This window comes from Pteropus medius, unplaced genomic scaffold (assembly GCF_902729225.1).
Source record: "Pteropus medius unplaced genomic scaffold, Ma_sr-lr_union100, whole genome shotgun sequence".
Taxonomy (NCBI): Eukaryota; Metazoa; Chordata; class Mammalia; order Chiroptera; family Pteropodidae; genus Pteropus; species Pteropus medius.
The window spans coordinates 5,196,456-5,216,277 of NW_024350921.1; the positions used below are offsets into that span (position 1 = coordinate 5,196,456).

Here is a 19,822-nt window from a genome sequence, read left to right on the forward strand (position 1 = left end):
ATGAGGAAAGTGAGGCATCAGTTGGCTATGTTAGCCATGAGGAGGAATCTCCCTCTTAATGTTAACTAAATTACATCATTTTCCAGAGACAGATGATCAAATGTCCTCATTGATATACTTGATATAAGTCAGGTCACCTCTAGGATGGGTATAATTCATACTGACGGTCGTTAACTTTCTCAAAGAGGCACATACAACAACATAGCATATTAGGATGTGTTACTAAAGATACATTTTTCGAGCTTGCAGCTTCCTGAAATAATAAGCTTTCTGTTTACACTTAATACATATACTATTATGTGTTCCCAAGAGTTTCTGTCATCTGGACTCCAATATGAAATGTCAAGACTTGACACAGAAATGTGGAGAGTGAGAGGCACATTTTGCTGTCTCCTATGAGAATATACTGAAGCTTTAGCTCAAGGATAGGCTTCTGTGGGCTCACAGCAATCCTTGCCCGCAAAGCACTCGACAAAGAGACAATTGTACTGAGGAAACTCTATTTTATGGTGTTAGCACAGCTGAGGTAGGATGTTTGTTTCAAGGTCAGTTACCATAAGGGAATACCATAGCTATTTTCTGTGCTCTGGATAAGGGCTGTACCTGATCCCAGAGAGAACAACATGCTTTGTGTGGCTTACCTGGGCCATGAAAATAGAGTCCTCAAACTTCTCATGCAAAATAGTGGCTGGGCCATATCATCTCAATTATATCTCCTACCCTTAGAAATGTTGCCTTCACAGGCAGCCTCTGAATTGTAAGAAATGGTTTCTTGCTCTGTGTTCAAGTCAAAAAGGAGAACTCAAAGCTGCAAGTAACTCACACATGCAGCCATGACTCCTAGTCTTCTGTGTCACAAGTACAATCCTAGTATCTCTTTCACTGTGGCCCTTTGTAAGAGAGCCAAGTTGCTTACTTCTCAAGCAGAATATGTGTATGGGAAAAAGAAAAGATGAGAGCTCAGCAGTCAGACATTGTTTCTGAGAAAGAAAGGATGGAAAGGAAGTGAGATCATTCATGCCTGGAAGCTTTACCTTCTATGGAGGAGACTAACTGTTACAAAGCCTAACTGAGGGAAGCTTTTAAAAGATAAACAATTTGTTTAATTAAGCTATAGATACAACTGTATCTGTAAGTAGTCCTTATACATCTAGATTTACCTATAGATCCAAGAGGAAAACAAGCAACAAAAAATCATGCCCCTTGGATGTCTGTTCTAAATATAGGAAAATATATTCTATTCTGCTTAGAGCAGTGAGTTAGAAGAATTTGATTCTTGATATGTTTAAGAATAAAAAATTATAATTTCAAAACGCTCATTAGTTTTTTATGTTGCTACAAGTGGACAACTCTATTTAGTGGAGGACTTATATTTTTAAACATAAAAAGTAGGTCCAGAATCTACTCCTGAGAGTAAAGGGGAGAGCATCGTTGCATAAGGAAATAGCAGGAAAGTGAGTGTTACAAGGCACTGATGGAGAAACAAGAGAAGAGAAGGAGATTATTCAGCAACATAGAAGAAATCAGGCAGAGAGAAGAAAAGAGAGCCAAGGAGAAATGTTGGGTGAGGATAAGTGAAGAACTTTCCAGAATGGTAGTGTCAGCTTTCCATTATATGTTCTTTCTCTGACCATGTCAGACACCATTTTGCATTTTCCAAACCTTTGAAAAGAATCCACTACCACAATAGACTTGTGGTAGAGATGCTGAGGGAGAAAGAAAAAAGGGAATAAGTGTCTAGCTTCCCATGGTGCAGAATAACCAACCATTCCCTAGCTTCCCATCTGCCCCTCACTCCCCTGGCAGGTGCTCTAGTCCATGGTCTTCTCTCAGCTTCTGAAATACGGGGAACTTATTCCCTGTTTAGGGCCTTTACTGTATCCTGGCCCTTTTATCATTCAGATTTTCTCTCCTATGACACCTCTTCCCAGCAGCTTCTCTGAACCACCCTATTTCAAGGAGCCTACCCCAACTTACTGCACCATGTCACTCTGTCTTATGTCATTTGTATCACTTGTCATTACCTGAAATGTCTTTGTTTATGTATGTGTTTTTTCCCATATTTTTCACCTCTATATCACTAATGCCTGGTCTCATGCTCCATGAATGTCTACCAAATGAATGAATTCAGAAACACAACAATGAAAAGCCAAAACTAGATTAAGAGAATAGTGAGGTTGCAGAGCATAGTGAGGTAATAGCAAGAAATAATTCAGCACAACTTAACCTTCATGAACCTCCAGATATTATATATGGGATGAAAATGCTATAGAATTCATTTGAATATTAAAAGAAAGGCTGACTTAACAAGAGTAGATGGCTTGGGGACATAGGGGATGCATGTCTCTCTTTTTTTTTTTTGTCCTAGACCTAGACATCTATCTATCCAAGTCTTATGCAATTTTATCCAATTCTTAATTAGAATGGCTATCTGGTTTTATGTTTTATCTATGTATTATTTTCTATAGTCACATTTATTTAATAACACTTAACAAAGTATTAATTATATGCCAGGCACTGTTCTCAGCACTTAATAAATACTGTGGTTAGCATTCTTTATCATAATCCTATCAGGTAATTGCTATCATCTTCCCGGCTGTATAGATGAGAGAACAGATAGAAATAATATCTTGGCCAAGAGCACAGAGCTAGTGGCAGAATGTGGTCCATACCAGGAAATGTGGCTCCAGAGTATATGATCTTAAGCACTACATGTCTCTCCTATTGAGAAGTATCCAAACAGCATCCAATCTTAAAATGCATACTGATATTAAAGCGCACCCTCTCTTACAACACATCCTCAAAAGACTTCTTTTCGCATCAGAACACTGCATGTAAATGGGGCCCACACCCCTGAATGTTCCATCCTGAAAGGATTTCAGGATTTCAAGCATGTTAATGATCATAATAATAAATGGTTGATTTAGTGTGCTCTTGGGTTTATGTTTGTCAGACAAAAGCCATAGAGTGCTTCTTGTTTTACTATGCAATGGAACATTACTAAGCCATTAGAAAAGATGAAATACTGCCATTTGCAACAACATGGATGGATCTTGAGATAATCATGGTAGGTGAAATAAGACAGACAGAAAAAGTTGAGAACCATATGATTTCACTCACATGTGGGATATAAAACAGAAAGAAACAAATGAACAAGGCAAAAACAGAAACTCCTGGACACAGACCACAGTTTAGTGATTACTAGATGGAAGGGGAGGAGGTGATAAATAGGTAAAGGTAAAGGGGGGTCAAATGTATGGTAGTGGAAGGAATTCTTATTTTGGATGGTGAACACAATGCAATATACATATGATGTATTATTGAATTGTACACTTGAAACCTATACAATTTTATTAACCAATGTCAGCCCAATAAATTTAATAAAATTTTTAAAATGCAATGGAAATCGTTGAATAAGTTTTAGTGAATCTGAGAAGTGACCTTGAGAACTTTACCAACATCATGTCTGGAGAGACTAACACCAAGGAAACCCCCAAGAATGCCCTTAAAAGTAGCATTTTTAGTCAGTAAAGGGAATACATTTATTAAGTAAATGGCAGAGCTTAATTCAATGCTACCTAATTCTTTGAAAAGACTAACAAGTCTCTTAACAAACAGTGCTTTATCCCGCCATTAAGTTCTTATAATTGCTCAGTATTTGACCAGATGGCTAATAATTTCTAAAGTCAGACCAGGTGTTCAAGAAGCAGAGATAATCACAAAGCAGATGACTATGGTGAAACTAATTTAAAATGCTGTAACAGTGGCACAGCGGTGCTTCCATAAGACTGACCAAAAAAAAAAAAAAGAGCCAGAAAGAAAGAAAAGTTAAGAACAACTTGATATTTCGTGAATATTATACTAAATAAAGTCAGGTGTAAGAAAGAAGTCTTTAATTCCTTTCTTCCTAGTGCCGAGTTTTATGTCAGTCAATAACTGCTTTCACAGGTGCAAAGTCTGTTTGAGGCTTGAAAGGAGAGCCAATAAACACTTAGAAGGATTCAAAATTAGCACCAACGGCAGACAGTGTCAATTCAAATAAATATCAAATGTGGATGCAACCTGACTTTGCTCCCATTTCTGTTTCACACATAGACACATGGATTTCATGGCCACAGCTGGAAGTCACAGCGTTCTTCACTCATTTTCAAATGGAGAGTTCCCATTAGGCACCTTCCCAGCTTCCTCTCCCCAGCCCTAGACAGATGACCTGACCAATACTTAGATTCAACCAGAAAAGGGCTGGTTTTTTGAAGACTTGTCTAAAGTGGCAGAGAGTCCCAGGAAACATCTCTTGAGGCTCTGTTAGGTAGAACAATTGGCAAATTATGGAGGACTCAACATTTTGGTAAAGAAGCATTTAAAACAATCATTTTAACAAGACAATGGTTAGATTGGAGTCAGTCAGTCTTGGCTCCAATGCCTACTTCTAACAATGACAAATGTGACTGGATGCTGAGCAGGATTTGTGGGTGTGACACTCATGGTTAGGGGCCACTTTTAGAAGGTCCCTGCACTTGATCTAATTCTCTGTTGTCGACATGTTAAAATTCTTAATAATTTTTGAACAAAGAATCCCACCTTTTTATTTTGTACCGAGCACCACAAATTATGTAGTTGGTCCTGACTGGTAAATTATTTAATCTCTATGAATTACAGTTTCATTCTCTGTAAATTGCAGAATAATTATAGTGCTCATCTCACAGAGGTGATTTGAAGAAGAAAATGAGATAGTCAAGCTCCTAGCATATAGTGAGTATGCAATAAAAGCTGCTATTATTGATGTTTACTATTGTTATTGGCTACTACTATTATTAGTACATGAGTTTTTAATGTAGCTTACTTGACTCTCAACAGCAATTCTTTCCTCTTTGAGCACTTTGTCCACTTGCCTTTCAAGACACCTCACTCTCCCAACTTGCCTCCACATCTCTGGCCTCTCCTTTTCAGTCTTTCTTGCTGGTTCCTTCTCATTTCTCCAGCCTCTAAACATTGTGGGGCTTCAAGGCTTGTCCTTGCGCCTTTGCTATTTTCTATCTAAACCCATTCTAGATGGTCTTATCCAGTCTCATGTTTTAAATACTACATATTCCACTGTCAAGAGCTGAATCATGTCCCACTTCCAAATTCATTTGTTGAAGTCTTCACCCTTAGTACCTCAGAATGTAATCTTAGCTAGAGGGAGGATCTTTAAAACACACAATTAAAATGAGATCATGAGGGTACAGGTAAAAGGGAATGACCTTGTGAGAACAAAGGGAGAAGACAGCCATCTATAAGCCAAGAAAAGAGGCCTTGGAAGAAAATAACTCTGCCCACGCCTTGACCTTCGACTTCTAGCCTCTAGAATCATGAGAAAATATGTCGTTGTTTAAGCCATCCAGTCCATAGTACTTTTTAAAGGCAGCCCTAGCAAACAAATACAGCCCACAACTCTAAAATGTTTATTCCCAGCTCAGACACCTCCCCCAAACTCTAGACGCATATTATTGGCTACCTGATATCTTCACTTGATGTCTGTTAAGCACCTCAAACTTAACATGAGCTTCTAAGTTTTTCTATCTCCAAACTTCTTTCTCCCTGATCTCAGTTAATGACAGTTGCAGGCATTCAGGTGATTAGACCAAAAATCTTGGAATCATTCTTTTCTTTTTTTTTTTTAAATTAAGTTTATAGAGGTAACATTGGTTAATACAATTATATAATTTTCAGGTGTACATTATAATTTGACATCTATATATTCTATTGTGTTTACCACCCAAAGTCCAGTTTCCTTCAGTTACCATATATTTGATCCCCTTTACCCACTTCACACACCCTCTACCTCCCTATATTTGACCCCCTTTACCTCATCTACCTCTCCCTTCCTCCCACACCCCCTACACTCTGGTAACCACTAGTCCATTGCCCATGTCCATGAGTCTCTGTCTTGTTCATTTGTTGCTTTTAGGTTTATATCCCACACATAAGTGATATCATGTGATTTTCATGGGATTTTCAACTTTTTCTGTCAGGCTTATTTCACTTAGCATGATTACCTTGAGGTCCATCCAGGTTGTCGTGAATGGCAGTATTTCATCTCTTCTATGGCTGAGTAATATTCCATTGTATATATGTACCACAGCTTCTTTAGCCAATCATCTATCGTAGGACACTTCAGTTGCTTCCATGTCCTGGCCACTGCTATGAACATTGATGTGCAAATATCTTTTTGGATACGGGTTTTCAAGTTTTTGAGGTAAATACCCAGTAGAGGAATGCTGGATCATATGGTAGATCAATTCTTAGTTTTTTTGAGGAACCTCCATACTGTTTTCCATAGTGGCTATACCAATTTGCAGTCCCACCAGCAGTGAATGAGGGTTCCTTTTCTCTGCATCCTCCTCGACATTTGTTATTACTATCCTGTTGCTTATAGCTATTTTAACAGGTGTGAGATGGTATCTCATTGTGGTTTTGATTTGCATTTCTCTAATAGCTAACGATGTTTGGCATCTTTTCATATATTTTTTGGCCATTTGTATGTCTTCTAGGTAGAAGTGTCTATTCAGGTCTTCTGCCCATTTTTTGATTGGATCATGTGTTTTTTTGTTGTTATTGAGTTGTATAAGTTCTTTGTATATTTAGGCCCTTATCAGAGGTGTTGCTTGCATATACATTTTCCCATGTGGATAGTTGTCTCTTTACCTTGTTGATGATTTCTTTTGCTGAGCCTAATCTTTTTAGTTCGCTGTAATCCCATTCATTTATTTTAGCTTACTTCCCTTGCCTTTGAGGTGAAATTCATAAAATACTCTTTAAGTCCAAGGTACTTGAGCTTAGTTCCTATGTTTTCTTCTATGCATTTTTTTGAGTCCAGTCTTATATTCAGGTCTTATATTAATCCATTTTGAGTTAACTTTGGTGTGTGGTGATAGACAACATTCTAGTTTCATTCTTTTGCAGGCAGCCTTCCAGTTTTCCCTGCACCATTTATTGAAGAGGCTTTCCTTTCTCCACTGTATGGTTTTGGCTTTTTTGTCAAAAAGTATTTGTCCAAATAAATATGGGTTTACTTCTAGACTCTCGATTCTGTTCCACTGGTCCATGTGTCTGTTTTTCTGCAAATACCATGTCATTTTTATTACTGTCATTTTGTAGTATAATTTGAAGTCAGGCAGAGTGATGCTTCCAGCCTCGTTCTTTTTTCTCAAGATGGCTTTGGTAATTTGGGGTCTTTTGTGCTTCCATACAAATCTGATGATTTTTTTGTGCTACTTCTTTAAAAACTGCCAATGATATTTTGATGAGGATTGCATTGAATCTGTATAATGCTTTAGGTAATATGGTCATTTTAACTATGTTGATTCTTCTAATCCAAGAACACAGAATATCTTACCATTTCTTTGTACCTTTTTTGATTTCTTTTAATAGGGTCTTACAGTTTTCATTATATAGGTCATTCACATGTTTCAATAGATTTATTCCTAAGTATTTTATTCTTTTTGTTGCAATTGCAAAAGGAATTATTTTTTCCACTTCTTTTTCTGATGCTTTATTATTAGATAGGAACACTATGGATTTTTGAACGTTGAATTTGTATCCAGAGACTTTGCTGCATTGCTTATTGTTTCTAGTAGTGTTCTTGTGGAATCTTTAGGGTTTTATATCTAGAGAATCAGGTCATCTGCAAATAGTGACAGTTTGACTTCTTCTTTTCCTATTTGGATGCCTTTTACATCTTTCTCTTGCCTGACTGCACTTGCTAGGACCTCCAATGTTATATTGAAAAGCAGTGCCGATAGTGGACAGCCTTGCCTTGTTCCTGATCTTAGAGGGAAGGTTTTTACTTTTTCACCATTAAGTATAATGTTAGCTGAAGGTTTGTCATATATAGCTTTTATTATATTAATGTACTTTCCTTCTATACCGATTTTGTTAAGTGTTTTGATCATAAATGGATGCTGTATCTTGTTGAAGGCTTTCTCTGCATCTATTGATATAATCATGTGATTCTTATTTTTTAATTTGTTTATGTGGTGTATCGAATTGATCAGTTTTTGTATACTGAACCATCTCTGTTCCTCTGGGATGAAGCCTACTTGATCATGGTATATAATCTTTATAATACGTTGCTATATTCCGTTCGCTAGTATCTTATTTAGGATTTTTGCATCTGTGTTCGTGAGAGATATTGGTCTGTAGTTTTCTTTTTCTGTGTTATTCTTACCAGGTTTTGGTATCGGAGTAATATTGGCCTCATAAAATGACTGGGAAGTATTGCCCTCTCTTTGATTATTTGGAAGAGTTTGAGGAGAATAGGTATTAAATCTACTTTGAAAGTTTGGTAGTATTCTCTGGTGAAAACATCTGGTCCTGGACTTTTACTTTTTGGTAAGTTTTTAATGATTATTTCAATCTCCATACTGCTGATTGATCTATTTAGATTTTCCAGATCTTCTTGATTCAGTCTAGGAAGGCTGCATTTTTCTAAGTACTAGTCCATTTCTTCTAGGTTATTAAATTTGATGTTATATACTTTTTCATAGTATTCTTGCATGACTCTTTGTTTTTCTGCAATGTCAGTCATAATTTTCCCTTTCATTCTCTGTTTTTGTTTATTTGTGTCCTTTCTCTTTTTTCTTTTGTGAGTCTAGCCAGGGATTTGTCAATTTTATTAACCTTCTCAAAGAATCAGTTCTTTGTTGTATTTATTTTTTCTATTTTTTTTTTCAATTTGATTGATTTCTGCTCTAATTCTTATTATTTCTTTCCTTTTGCTGACTATAGGCTTCATTTGTTCTTCTTTTTCTAGATTTTTAAGATGAAGCATTAAGTTGTTTACTTGGGCTCATTCTTGTTTTGGGAGATAGGCCTGTAATGATATGAACTTTCCTCTTATGACCATTTTTGCCCTGTTCCAAAAGTTTTAATATGTTGTACTACCATTATCATTCATTTCTATGTATCTCTTGATCTCTATTTTTATTTCTTGTGACCCAGTTATTCTTCAGTAGATGTTGTTTAATCTCCATGTATTTGTGGTTCTTTCTGCTTTCTTTTTTGCAGTTGATCTCTAGTTTCAAAGCATTATGATCAGAGAATATGGTTGGTATAATTTCAATCTTCTTATATTTTTGAGGGTATCTCTGTGTCCAAGTATGTAGTTGATTCTTGAGAATGTTTCATGTGTACTAGAGAAAAATGTATAAACATCTATTTTGGGATGGAAGGCTCTGTATATATCAATTATGTCCAGTTGGTCTAATGTGTCATTTAAAGCTGTGATTTCCTTATTAATTTTCTGTTTGGATGATCTGTCCATATCCAACAGTGAGATATTTAGGTCTCTACTATGATAGGGTTTTGAAGGTCTGTTTCTTCCTTTAGTTCTGTTAGTAACTGCTTTACATTTTTCGGGGCTCCCGATTGGAACCATAGTTATTAATAAGTGTTATGTCTTGTTGGTGCATGATTCCCTTTATCATTATGAAGTGTCCCTCAGTATCTTTCTTTAACTTTTTTTTTAGTTTGAAGGCTATTTCATCTAAGATTATTGCTGCTACTCCTGCTTTCTCAGAATGCCATTTGCCTGTAATATCATTTTTCACCTTTTTTCTTTGACTCTATATTTGTCTTTGGAACTGAGATGTGTCTCCTGGAGGCAGCATATGGTTGGATTTTGGTTTTGCTCCATTCTGCACCTCTGTGCCTTTTTATTGGTAAGTTCAGTCCATTTACATTTAGGGTGATTATTGAAATATGAGGTCTTATAGACTTTTTGTCTTTTGCTTTCTGGTAGCTCAGTATTTTCATTGCTTTCTTGTCCTTGTGTCTTTATTTTGTTGGCTTTTGTAGATTTTCCCTCTGATTTTTCTTGTTTTATGTTCTATACTTCAGTTCTGAATCTTTGGTGTGTGATTACCATTACAAATTTGAAAAAAAATAGTTATATATAAACAGTCATCCATTTTCTTCTGTGTCTGCCTTATCTCCATTCCTCTTTGTGAATTTGGATCTTTGAATCCTCCCATTTTTAGTCATTGTTACCTCAATTTGTCCCTATGTATGCTGAACGTTCATTACTATCTTATTATAACAATTATCTTCTTATTATTTAAGCTTATACTGCCCTGTTCTTAATAAGGATTGTACTCTTCTGCTTCTATTTGCCTGATAGTCACCTTACTCCTAGTTTTTTTTTTTTTTTTGTTTTGTTTTAGGTGAGCTTGATCCCTTAAGTATTTCCTGTAGTGCAGGCCTCATAGTGGAGAATTCTCTCAATTTTTGTATGTCTGGAAAGGACTTAATTTCTACTTCATATTTAAAGGAGAGCTTAGCTGGATACATTATTCTAGGCTGGTAGTTCCTTTCACTTAATAGTTTAAATATTTGATTCCATTCCTTTCTGGCTTGTAATGTCTGTGCTGAGAAGTCCGATGATAATCTAATGGGTTTTCCTTTATAAGTTATCATTTTCTTTTCCCTGGCTGCCCTGAGAATTCTATCTTTGTCGTTGATTTTTGATAACTTTAATACAATGTGTCTTGGTGAATGCCTTCTTGGGTTGAGATAATTGAGTGTTCTGTTGACTTCTTGAATTCCAAGCTCCAGCTCCAGTTGAGAAATTCTCGTCAATTATTTGTCTAAAAAGGTTTTTGAGTCTGCTCCTTTTCTTCGCCTTCGATAATGTCTATTATTCTTATGTTGCCTCTCCTGATAGTATCAGCTAGTTCTTGTATTTCTCTTTCATTATTTTTCATTCTTCGGTTTCTCTCTTCTTCATTCTGATTAATTTCTAGATTTCTGTCTTCGATATCACTGACCCTTTCCTCAATTTGGTAGACTCTATTTCCCAAGCTTGCTATTTCATTTTTCATCTCTTGCAGTGTGTGTGTGTGGTGTGTGTTTACCTCCAGAAGTTCTATTTGGTTCTTTTTGAGGGTTTCAATCTCCTTGCTCTACTCATCTAGCTGATTTTGTATTTTCTGAAAGTGTTGATATGACTTGTTTCGAAACTCACTGAGTTCTTTTCTGAAGTACCATCCTGACTTCTCTGTCATTTAAGTCGCATACTTCTATGTCTGTAAGCTTATTTTCTGGATATTTTTTTTCTTTCTTTCTGAGATAGCTTGTCACCTTGGTTGTTCATGGTGTTTAATGGACTACTTCTCCACCTGGGCATTAATGGAAATGTATTTGCTGTTTTTTCAGAAAGAAGATTTATTATATAAAAGTCTCTCTTTAGCCCACTGCAAAGAAAGTGCTTTTCTTTTGGTTTCCAGTAGGTGGAGTCTAAGTCTTGGATCCCTGCTTTATATAAAGCCTAAATAATGCCTTTTTAATTTTCTTGTTGATATTTAATCATGCTCACTACCCTCAGTTTCAGTCCCTGTCAGTATCAGTGAAAGTCTTGGCAGTGTTTGCTCCGATTCCCCTGGGGCTCTGCAGTGATGGATCCCAGAGGGTATGGGGGGAGGGGCCCTTTGGGTTGGGAGTTGGGGGCTATGGCTCAGCCTCGGTTTTTCAACCAGAGCCTGTAAAAATCAACTGTTGTTTTCTCTGAGGTCCCGTCTTGCTTCTCTGCTTTTTGCCCTGAGGACTAGGCCCTGCTGTCAGCTACGTGGCACTCACAGGCAGGGCTGTTCAATGAATTTGCCACACTTTCTCCCCTCCTCCTCCTTCTTCAGGAAGCTCCAGAGTCTGCGAGAAGCAGCTTTAGTCTCTGCAGCATTTGCTCAGATTCCCCTGGGGTTCCACGGTGTTCAGTCTCAGAGGGTATGGCAGGAGGGGCATTCTTGGTGGGGGTTTGGGGCTGAAGCTCAGCCTTGGTTTTGCAACCGCGGCCGGTAAAAATCAACTGTTGTTTTTCTGCTATCCCACTTCTTTGCCTTCTGCCCTGATGATTGGGCCTGCTGCCGGGAGGCCGCAAGGAGCTCACAGCTTTCCCCGGGCAGGGCTGTTCAGGAAACTTGCCGCTCCTTTTCCCTTCCCCCTCCTCCTACAGGGAGCTCTGGCAGCTGCGAGAGGCAGCTTCTTTATTTCTCCCATCCACCGCCCAACACTCAATGTTCTGACTTGTGGTAGCTCTTATGTACAGATCCCACACTCAGATGTGCTGGTGTGCAGTTTGGGTGTTTTTTTTTTTTTCCAGTTTTAGATGTTCAGCTTATTGTTGTTTCAAGGAGAGAGATCTGAGGAGGTCTCTCCCTCTGCCATGTTTCCCAGAATGTTTAAATGGATCTCGGAATCATTATTGACTCTTCTCATTATATTATGCTCTGCATTGGATCAATCAGCAAATCCTACAGGTCTGTCTTCATACCATATCCTGAACCTGATCTCTTGGTACCACTCCTTCATTGTCACCATGGTACTAACCTCAACTACCTGTCTTATTCCATCAGAATCCTCAGTCTATTCTCAATGCAACAGCTACAGTGATCGTATGAAAAATCATAAGTTACATCATGTAACTCCTATTTTCAAAATTCTCCAATGGCTTCCCAGCTTATTTAGAGCAAAAGCCAAAATCCTAACTATAGCTTTGAAAGCCACCCCACTCTCTTCATTTTTCTGATCTCAACCACTACATCATCTTTGTTCAACCTACCTCACGCTATTACTCTAACACTCCACATGTTTACATTCAAGGTCTTTTCACATTGTTTGCCCTTTAATATCTTCACAACCTTCCATCATTTCCTTTTAGGTGTTTGTATCAAAATCAACTTCTAAGTAATGCCTTCCTGAAAGAAAACACTAACCTTAATTTTAACCACTATCTCTCAAACATTTTCTATCTCCTTCTCTATTTTATATTTTCACCTCAGCACTTATTACTTTCCAAGATATTCCTTCTTTTTCTTATTATGTTATTCATTATCTTTCTTGCTCACTATAAGTCTAAGCTCCTTTACGACAGGCATTTCTGTCTGTTTTGTTTACTGCTCTGTCCACAGCTTCTAGTATAGAACCTTGTACATAGTAGGTTGTCAGTAAATACTTGCTGAAGTGAATGAAAAATGGAAAGGATACCTCTAAGCCAAATTGGAAGTATACCTTTAAACCAAATTGGAAGTATTGTCAAATATGAATTTGAGACTTGCTTATATGATGTCATGGATAACATATCATTTCTCTTCTGGACTTGACCACTTTATTTTTGATGAAATTATGATGGCTTTTATTAGATATGCTCTATTTCCAAAGAAAACTACAGAAAAACTATATGTAAGAGGAGTTATTATGACCTTACAATTTCTGTATCTTTTGTATATAATGCACATAGACATGGTATATCTCAGTGTATCTCTAAATATGTACCAACTATTCTAACTTTAATTTCTATCATCTAAATTACAATAGAAAGGAGTTTGGTGAAACATCATAACTTTAGTCACCCTTCTTTTAATCTTCAAAAGCAATTTAAAAGGCCTGAATTCTCCCCTATGAGGCTTCTCTGGGGTTAGTTCAGACTTGCTTTCATGACATCTATGTTCCAAAAAGGCAAAAGAGGAAGGCATAGTCTCTGAAGATGTCTGCTTGGATGGTCCACAACATTTCTTCCATGGCATTCTATTGATCTAAGCAAGTCACAAACTTGGCTCAAATCCAAGGAGATGAAGAAGCAGACTTTACCTTGAATAGAAGGTGGTTGGTGTATAGGAATTGGAGGAACTTCTGATCATATTTTGCAATCTACTACAATCTGTCATCTATCCTAAATTATTCATGTTACTTCTGTATTTAAAATGTTTATATTATTCCAGAGACCCTATAAGCCCTGTCCCAGCTACAGCATTTGACTTAAGTTGAGAATCTCTGCTCTGCATAAGGGTCAGATATGGTACAGTTCCTTAGATAAATTCCTTCTTGATCTAGAGACCAGGAATCAATAAGACAAGTTATCAGCTCTCTAAGCATGTGCAACGGTGAGTTAAAGAGAGAAACATTCCTATTCAAAATGGGGAGAAATAGGGGCCTAAAGCTGTCATTAGCCTATAGAAATTTTGAAACATAGCCCAGACATGTGGCCAGTGCCCACTTCTCTAGGAGTAGAGAGTGTTTCTTGAATGTTCTCAGTTTTGCTCCCTAAAAGTTGTCCCCCAATTAATCAGTCTGTTATTTTATTTTTATTTTTCTGCTTTAGCCTCTGAGATGTCATCTTTACTTTTTAAAAAATTATGTTTTTGGCTGTAAAGCTTTCTCCTTCACTTCCTGCCTACAGAAAGTTGGGCGTCCAGAGAACTGTTTTCATGTTTAAGTGTCTCTGTCCCTTTTAATTCCAGCCATTCGAGATTTACCAATGCATGTCTCTATTTTTTCTAAGTTTCTTTAGAATCTTATTTGGGTTAACCTAATGCTCCAAAACCTACATCTTTAACTTTTAAGACTTATCCTTCTCTATTTGAGACATGTCGGGCTTTTGCAAGACAGCATTGTTAAGATTCTCAGAAGCCATTTTGTCTAGCTTAGCAGGTCTAATTGTCACAAAATGATATCTGTCTAGGTCAATACCTCACAAAGAGTGGTCTCCAGGTCTGCAGCATCATCTGAGAACTTGCTAGAAATGTAATGTGTGGGCTATGTCCTAAAATTACTAAATCTGAATCTCTCAAGAAAAAAGGAAGGACCATGTGTTTTAACAAGCTCTTCAGGTAATTTTGATGCATGCTCAAGTTTGAGAATCACTGATGTACATAAGGGTCTTATAGCTATATCTTTGACTTGATCCTTATCCAGTGGCTATTTTTCACAATGAGAATTATTTGCAGACTAGAGAAACAGGAGATGAAAAGCAATTTAATTTTTCAATTCAGCCAGTCTTAGGTGTTGTGGCGCGATCAATTCTAAGACCCACGGAGCCAATTGAGATGAATTATGAGCCTTTATTAGCCGGCAGCAACTGACTACCACACAGGGTTCTAGGAGATCAGCCTCAAGCTCCCAAAAGAGGCAGTTTATAAAGCCTAGCCACACCCTAGTTAACATCAAACAAGCAAGCAGATTAACCACATCCTAGTTAATCATCAAACAAGCAAGCAGATTATAGAAACAGAAGTTGGCCGTTAGCATATCTTTGCCCAGAACCACACCCTTAACATTAGGCATACAATATTTCTTCTAAATTCTGCTTGAAAGCTGAAAATTCCCTTCTTTAGTTTGTATTTCTCATTCAGTTATCATATCACATGCAGCTAGAAACACCTAATTCATCTTTTCAACATCCTGCCTACAGAGCTCCTTCGCCAGATCCACATGTTTTATTAGGCACTTTTCCTACCATCTAAATTATCCTGGGACACAATTGTTCTATAACTAAACAATATAAGTTACCCATTTTTAGCCTTCAATAACAATTTCCGCACAAGTTTTTCATTTTTGGTTAACAATTTTTTCATTGCTTCTCTAGGCTTGGGTTATCACTTGTTTCTAAAGCAAAGATCATATATTTTCAATTTTTGATATAGCAGTCTCCTACTTTTAAGAACTAAATTCTGTATTCATTATCTCTTGCTGTGTACCAGCCACCCCGAACTCAATATTTAAAACAACTATGTATTTCCCCCCAACTCTTAGGTTGGCAATTTGGTCACAGCTGAGCTAAGTGGACAGGTCTCTCATGCACTTGCAGTCACTTGGCAGTTCTACTGGGGGCTGGCTCATAGCAGATAGCTTTACTCAGATATCTGACAGTTGGCTGGGGCTGTGGGTGGTGAGGCCCCTGTTCTCTTTCCCATAGCCTCTCCAGCAGGCTAGACTGAATGTTCTCAAGTGGCAGCTAAGTTCCAAGAGGACAACATTGGAAGCTTAAAGGCCTTTTATAGCTTTATAATCACTCTGTTGCACTCCTTTGGTCAACACAAAATCCCCATCTTTTGCTGGGAGGAGCAGGAATATTACATTGGGGCCTACATATGAAGATCATGGAAACATTTGGCCTTATTTTGCAGCATACCACATTATGCTTGGGAAAATTTTTTGTAATCTAAGCTTAAAAATGTAAGTTATTGACCTCTCACAAAAATGTTAATAAAAATGTTAATAACTACGATAAGAGTAGTTATTAACTACTATAAGAATATTAACACAAAAATGTTAATAAAAATGTTTATAACTACGATAAGAGTCTTTAATAAGTCTGAACCAAGAGATCTGTGAATAGATTTATCAAATGCATAATACCAATGAATAACTATAAACCATTGAGTTATGCCACCAAATACAGCAAGAGATGAACAAAAATGATAGTAACAGTGACTTCTGAAATGGCAAATCCCAATATTTCTTAGGACTTATTTAGTATTTGATTAATGATCTAAAAATGAATGCCAAATAAGAGAAAGTTAAAAGTTTATCAGTTGATACACTGAGGAATATGATTAAATCACAATATGCACCTCAAGAGACTGAGATTGTCAATAAATATGAAGACAAATACACATACACATATGGAGTTCTTGAGAATGAAAAGATCTTTTCATACTTTTTACTTAAAAGTAGAATAGGACTGACCAGCATTTGGTAGATTCCCACATATTGGATAAAGTGGAATACACGCTAGGGACATCATAGCATGAGGAAACTAATTATAATAAAGTGTAAAGAAAAAAACAGCACAGAAGAAAAAAGAAGTAGGAGGAAGAGAAGAGAAGAAGGGGGTGGGAAGAGAAAGAGAACAGAAAAAAAGATCTTTGGAAAAATTTATCATCAGGTCTATCCCAGAACACAAGGAGACAAATCTGCCTCAGAGACAAATTCCAGTTTCCACCCTGAACACACTTGTGTGTGTGTAGGTCTAGTAGTTTGAGAAATGCAGATTGCATCCATAAAGGGTTTTGACAGTGAAGTACAGACTCAGAGCCTTTTCTGACTTTGTTTACTTTTCCCAATTGTGGACAGACAACAAATGGCAGAAACTTAACATTTCTTCATAGCGTTTGCCAAAATATACCAGGAACTATGTTTCATCCTTATTTGCTTATTTTTATCGTCATTCTTCCCATCCAGGACAAAGGTGTTTTCTCTTTTGTTCAGTCCTGCATTCTGAGTCTAGATCAGTGCTTGGCATAGAGTAAACACAATTTGTTAGCTGGAGGAACAAATAAATGAAATGAATCTGTTAGTGTGTGGTAGTCTGGTGAGTGTGAATAACATTTGCTTAATCGTTGAATTCAAGAAATTAGAAATCATTATATTAATTTATATTCATATCTCTCTTCTCACTTGGACCCTGGAGTAAATTTTCATTTATTATAAAACTAAGAGTTAAAATAGTTAAATTTCTTAGTGTTTTCTAAATTCATAAAATACAACAATCTTAGGGATATGACTCTTTAGCATCTGAGAATGAGACATCAAAGTTCTCTGGAATGCTCAGGAATTCCTAAAATCATATTACACTGTAGTTTTCATAATACTTTACAATTTCAAAATAATAGTTAACTATAATAATTTTTCTAAAACTAAAGTTTTAGAGATTTTCTACTAAAAAGATATAACAAATAAATTGTTTAGTATTATATCTGGTGATAAATTTATATTTCAATAATATGTAAAAAATATTTCCAAGTCAAACATTTGATAATAAAAAAACATTAAAATAAAAGAATATTAACACAAAAATGTTAATAAAAAGCTTTTAAAATTGAAAGATAATACCACAAATATTCAATATTTAAAAGTTATTCTTAAAATGAAATTTTAAGTTCGATTGGTAGCGGAAGCAGAGCACAGATGCCATGGAGCCCTGAGCAACCTCACCGCCACCGGCCTAGTTACCGTCACACTGGGGAGGAGCAACATCTGCGGCAGCCGTCCCAGTCACCATCACCGCAACCACGAGCAGAGAGGCCCAGACCCAGCAGCGGCGGGGACCCCCAGCCACCTGGCCCCCAGCGCTGGCCACACCAAGCCTGGACCCTAAGGTTGGCCTCACATTGGCGGCACCTGCCAGTGAGGACAAAAAGGTCATTGCAAGGAAGATTTGGGGAACGGTAAAATGATTCAATATGAACACGGATATGATTTCATCAACAGGAATGACACCAAGGAAAATGTACATGCACACCAAATTGCCATGAAAAACAACCCTGGGAAGTATCTTTACAGTGTTAAGACTGTGGAGTTTGATGTTGTTGAAGAACAAAGAGTGCAGAGGCAGCAAATGTTACAAGCCCTGATGGAGCTCCAGTGCAAGGCAATAAACATGTGGGAGACTGTAGCCATTATAGACCCTATCCAGGTCGCAGGGGTCCTCCACACAGTTGCCAGCAGAATTACCAGAGTAGTGAGACTGGGGGCGAAAAAGAAAGAATTGGAAAGTGTTCTCAAAGGCCAGGCCCAACAGCAGCAGCCTTACCAGCGGCACAGTTCCCATTTTACTATACTCGGAGACTCTGTGAGCTTCCACCACTGTATTCCAACCCTCCTGTGCAGAGACAAGTGATGGAGGGTGCTGACAACCAGGGTGAAGGAGAACAAAGTAGGTCTGTGAGACAGAATATGTATATGGAGCTATAGACCATGATTTCGCGGGGCCCTCCTCACTGAAGACAGTTTAGAGAGGATAGTAATGAAGAATATAAGGAAAATCAAGGAGATGAGACCCAAGGTCAGCAGCCACCTCAACATTGGTACCCCTATTCACTCTTATTACTGACCCGATTGCCCAGGAAACCCTAAACCACAAAATGGCAGAGACAAAAGCAGCCCATTGGCCCCCTTAGAATTCATCCACTGGAAGGCTAAGCAGGGCAGGGCTGAGTTAATGCCATCTTGCCATCTATACCACAAGAAGAAATGGATACGAAATTTCAGCAATGAGAAATGAGCAAAAGATTGGAACTGAAAACTTCCAGTGCTTGTTTTCTGCTGTTCACCAGATAACTAGAACTATCTGCACTATCTATGCAGCACGGGGTTTTTATTACTTTTACCTAAAGATGTCTTTTTTTGGTAATAACAAATGTGTTTTTTATTTGTTTGTTTCTTAAAGCCTAGTTTTTCTCAATATACCTTTAAAGGTGTTTAAACAATAAGCTGAACATCTAAAACTGAACAAAAACACCCAAACTGCACACCAGCACATCTGAGCATGGGATCTGCACATAAGAGCTACCACAGGTCAGAACCCCAGGTGTCAGGTGGCGGACTGGGGCAAATAAAGAAGCTGCCTCTTGCAGCTGTCACAACTCCCTGCAGGAGGAGGGTGAGGGGAGAAGGTGCAGCGACTTCACTAAACTGCCTTGACTAGAAGTGCTGGGACTTCTCTACGCAGCTGGCAGCAGGACTAAGTCATCGGGGCAGAAAGCAGGGACCAACAGTTGATTTCTACAGGCCCCAGTTGCAAAACTGAGGCTGAGCTGCAGCCTCAACCCCCGCCCAGAAAACCCCTCCCCCCATATCCTCTGAGATCAATCACTGTGGAGCCCCAGGGGAATCTGAGCAAACACTGCCAAGACTGTCACTGACACTGACAGGGACTAAAAGTGACGGTAGCGAGTGTGATTAAAATCTACAAGAAAACAAAAGACATTAGACGTTATATAAACTGCACACCAAGAGGCTTAGATGCCACCTACTTGAAACCAAATGAAAAGCACCTTCTTTGCAACGGGCTAAAGAGAGACTTTTATATAATAAATCTTCTTTCTGGAAAACAACAGAATGTACTCCCGTTAATGCTCAGGTAGAGAAAAGTCCATTAGACACCATGAACAAACAAGGGGACAAGGCATCTCAGAAAGAAAGAGAAAAATCTCCAGAAAATGAGCTTATAGACATAGAAATATGCGACTTAAGTGTCAGAGAATTTGGGATGGCACTTCTAAAAAGACTC

The 19,822-nt window shown here is 37.7% G+C and overlaps 1 pseudogene; it reads left to right on the forward strand.

The window, feature by feature from the left end:
- LOC120584434 (Y-box-binding protein 1-like) overlaps window positions 1–18,666 on the forward strand; it is a 56,918-nt pseudogene extending 38,252 nt beyond the window's left edge.
- The last annotated feature ends 1,156 nt before the right edge of the window (window positions 18,667–19,822 follow it).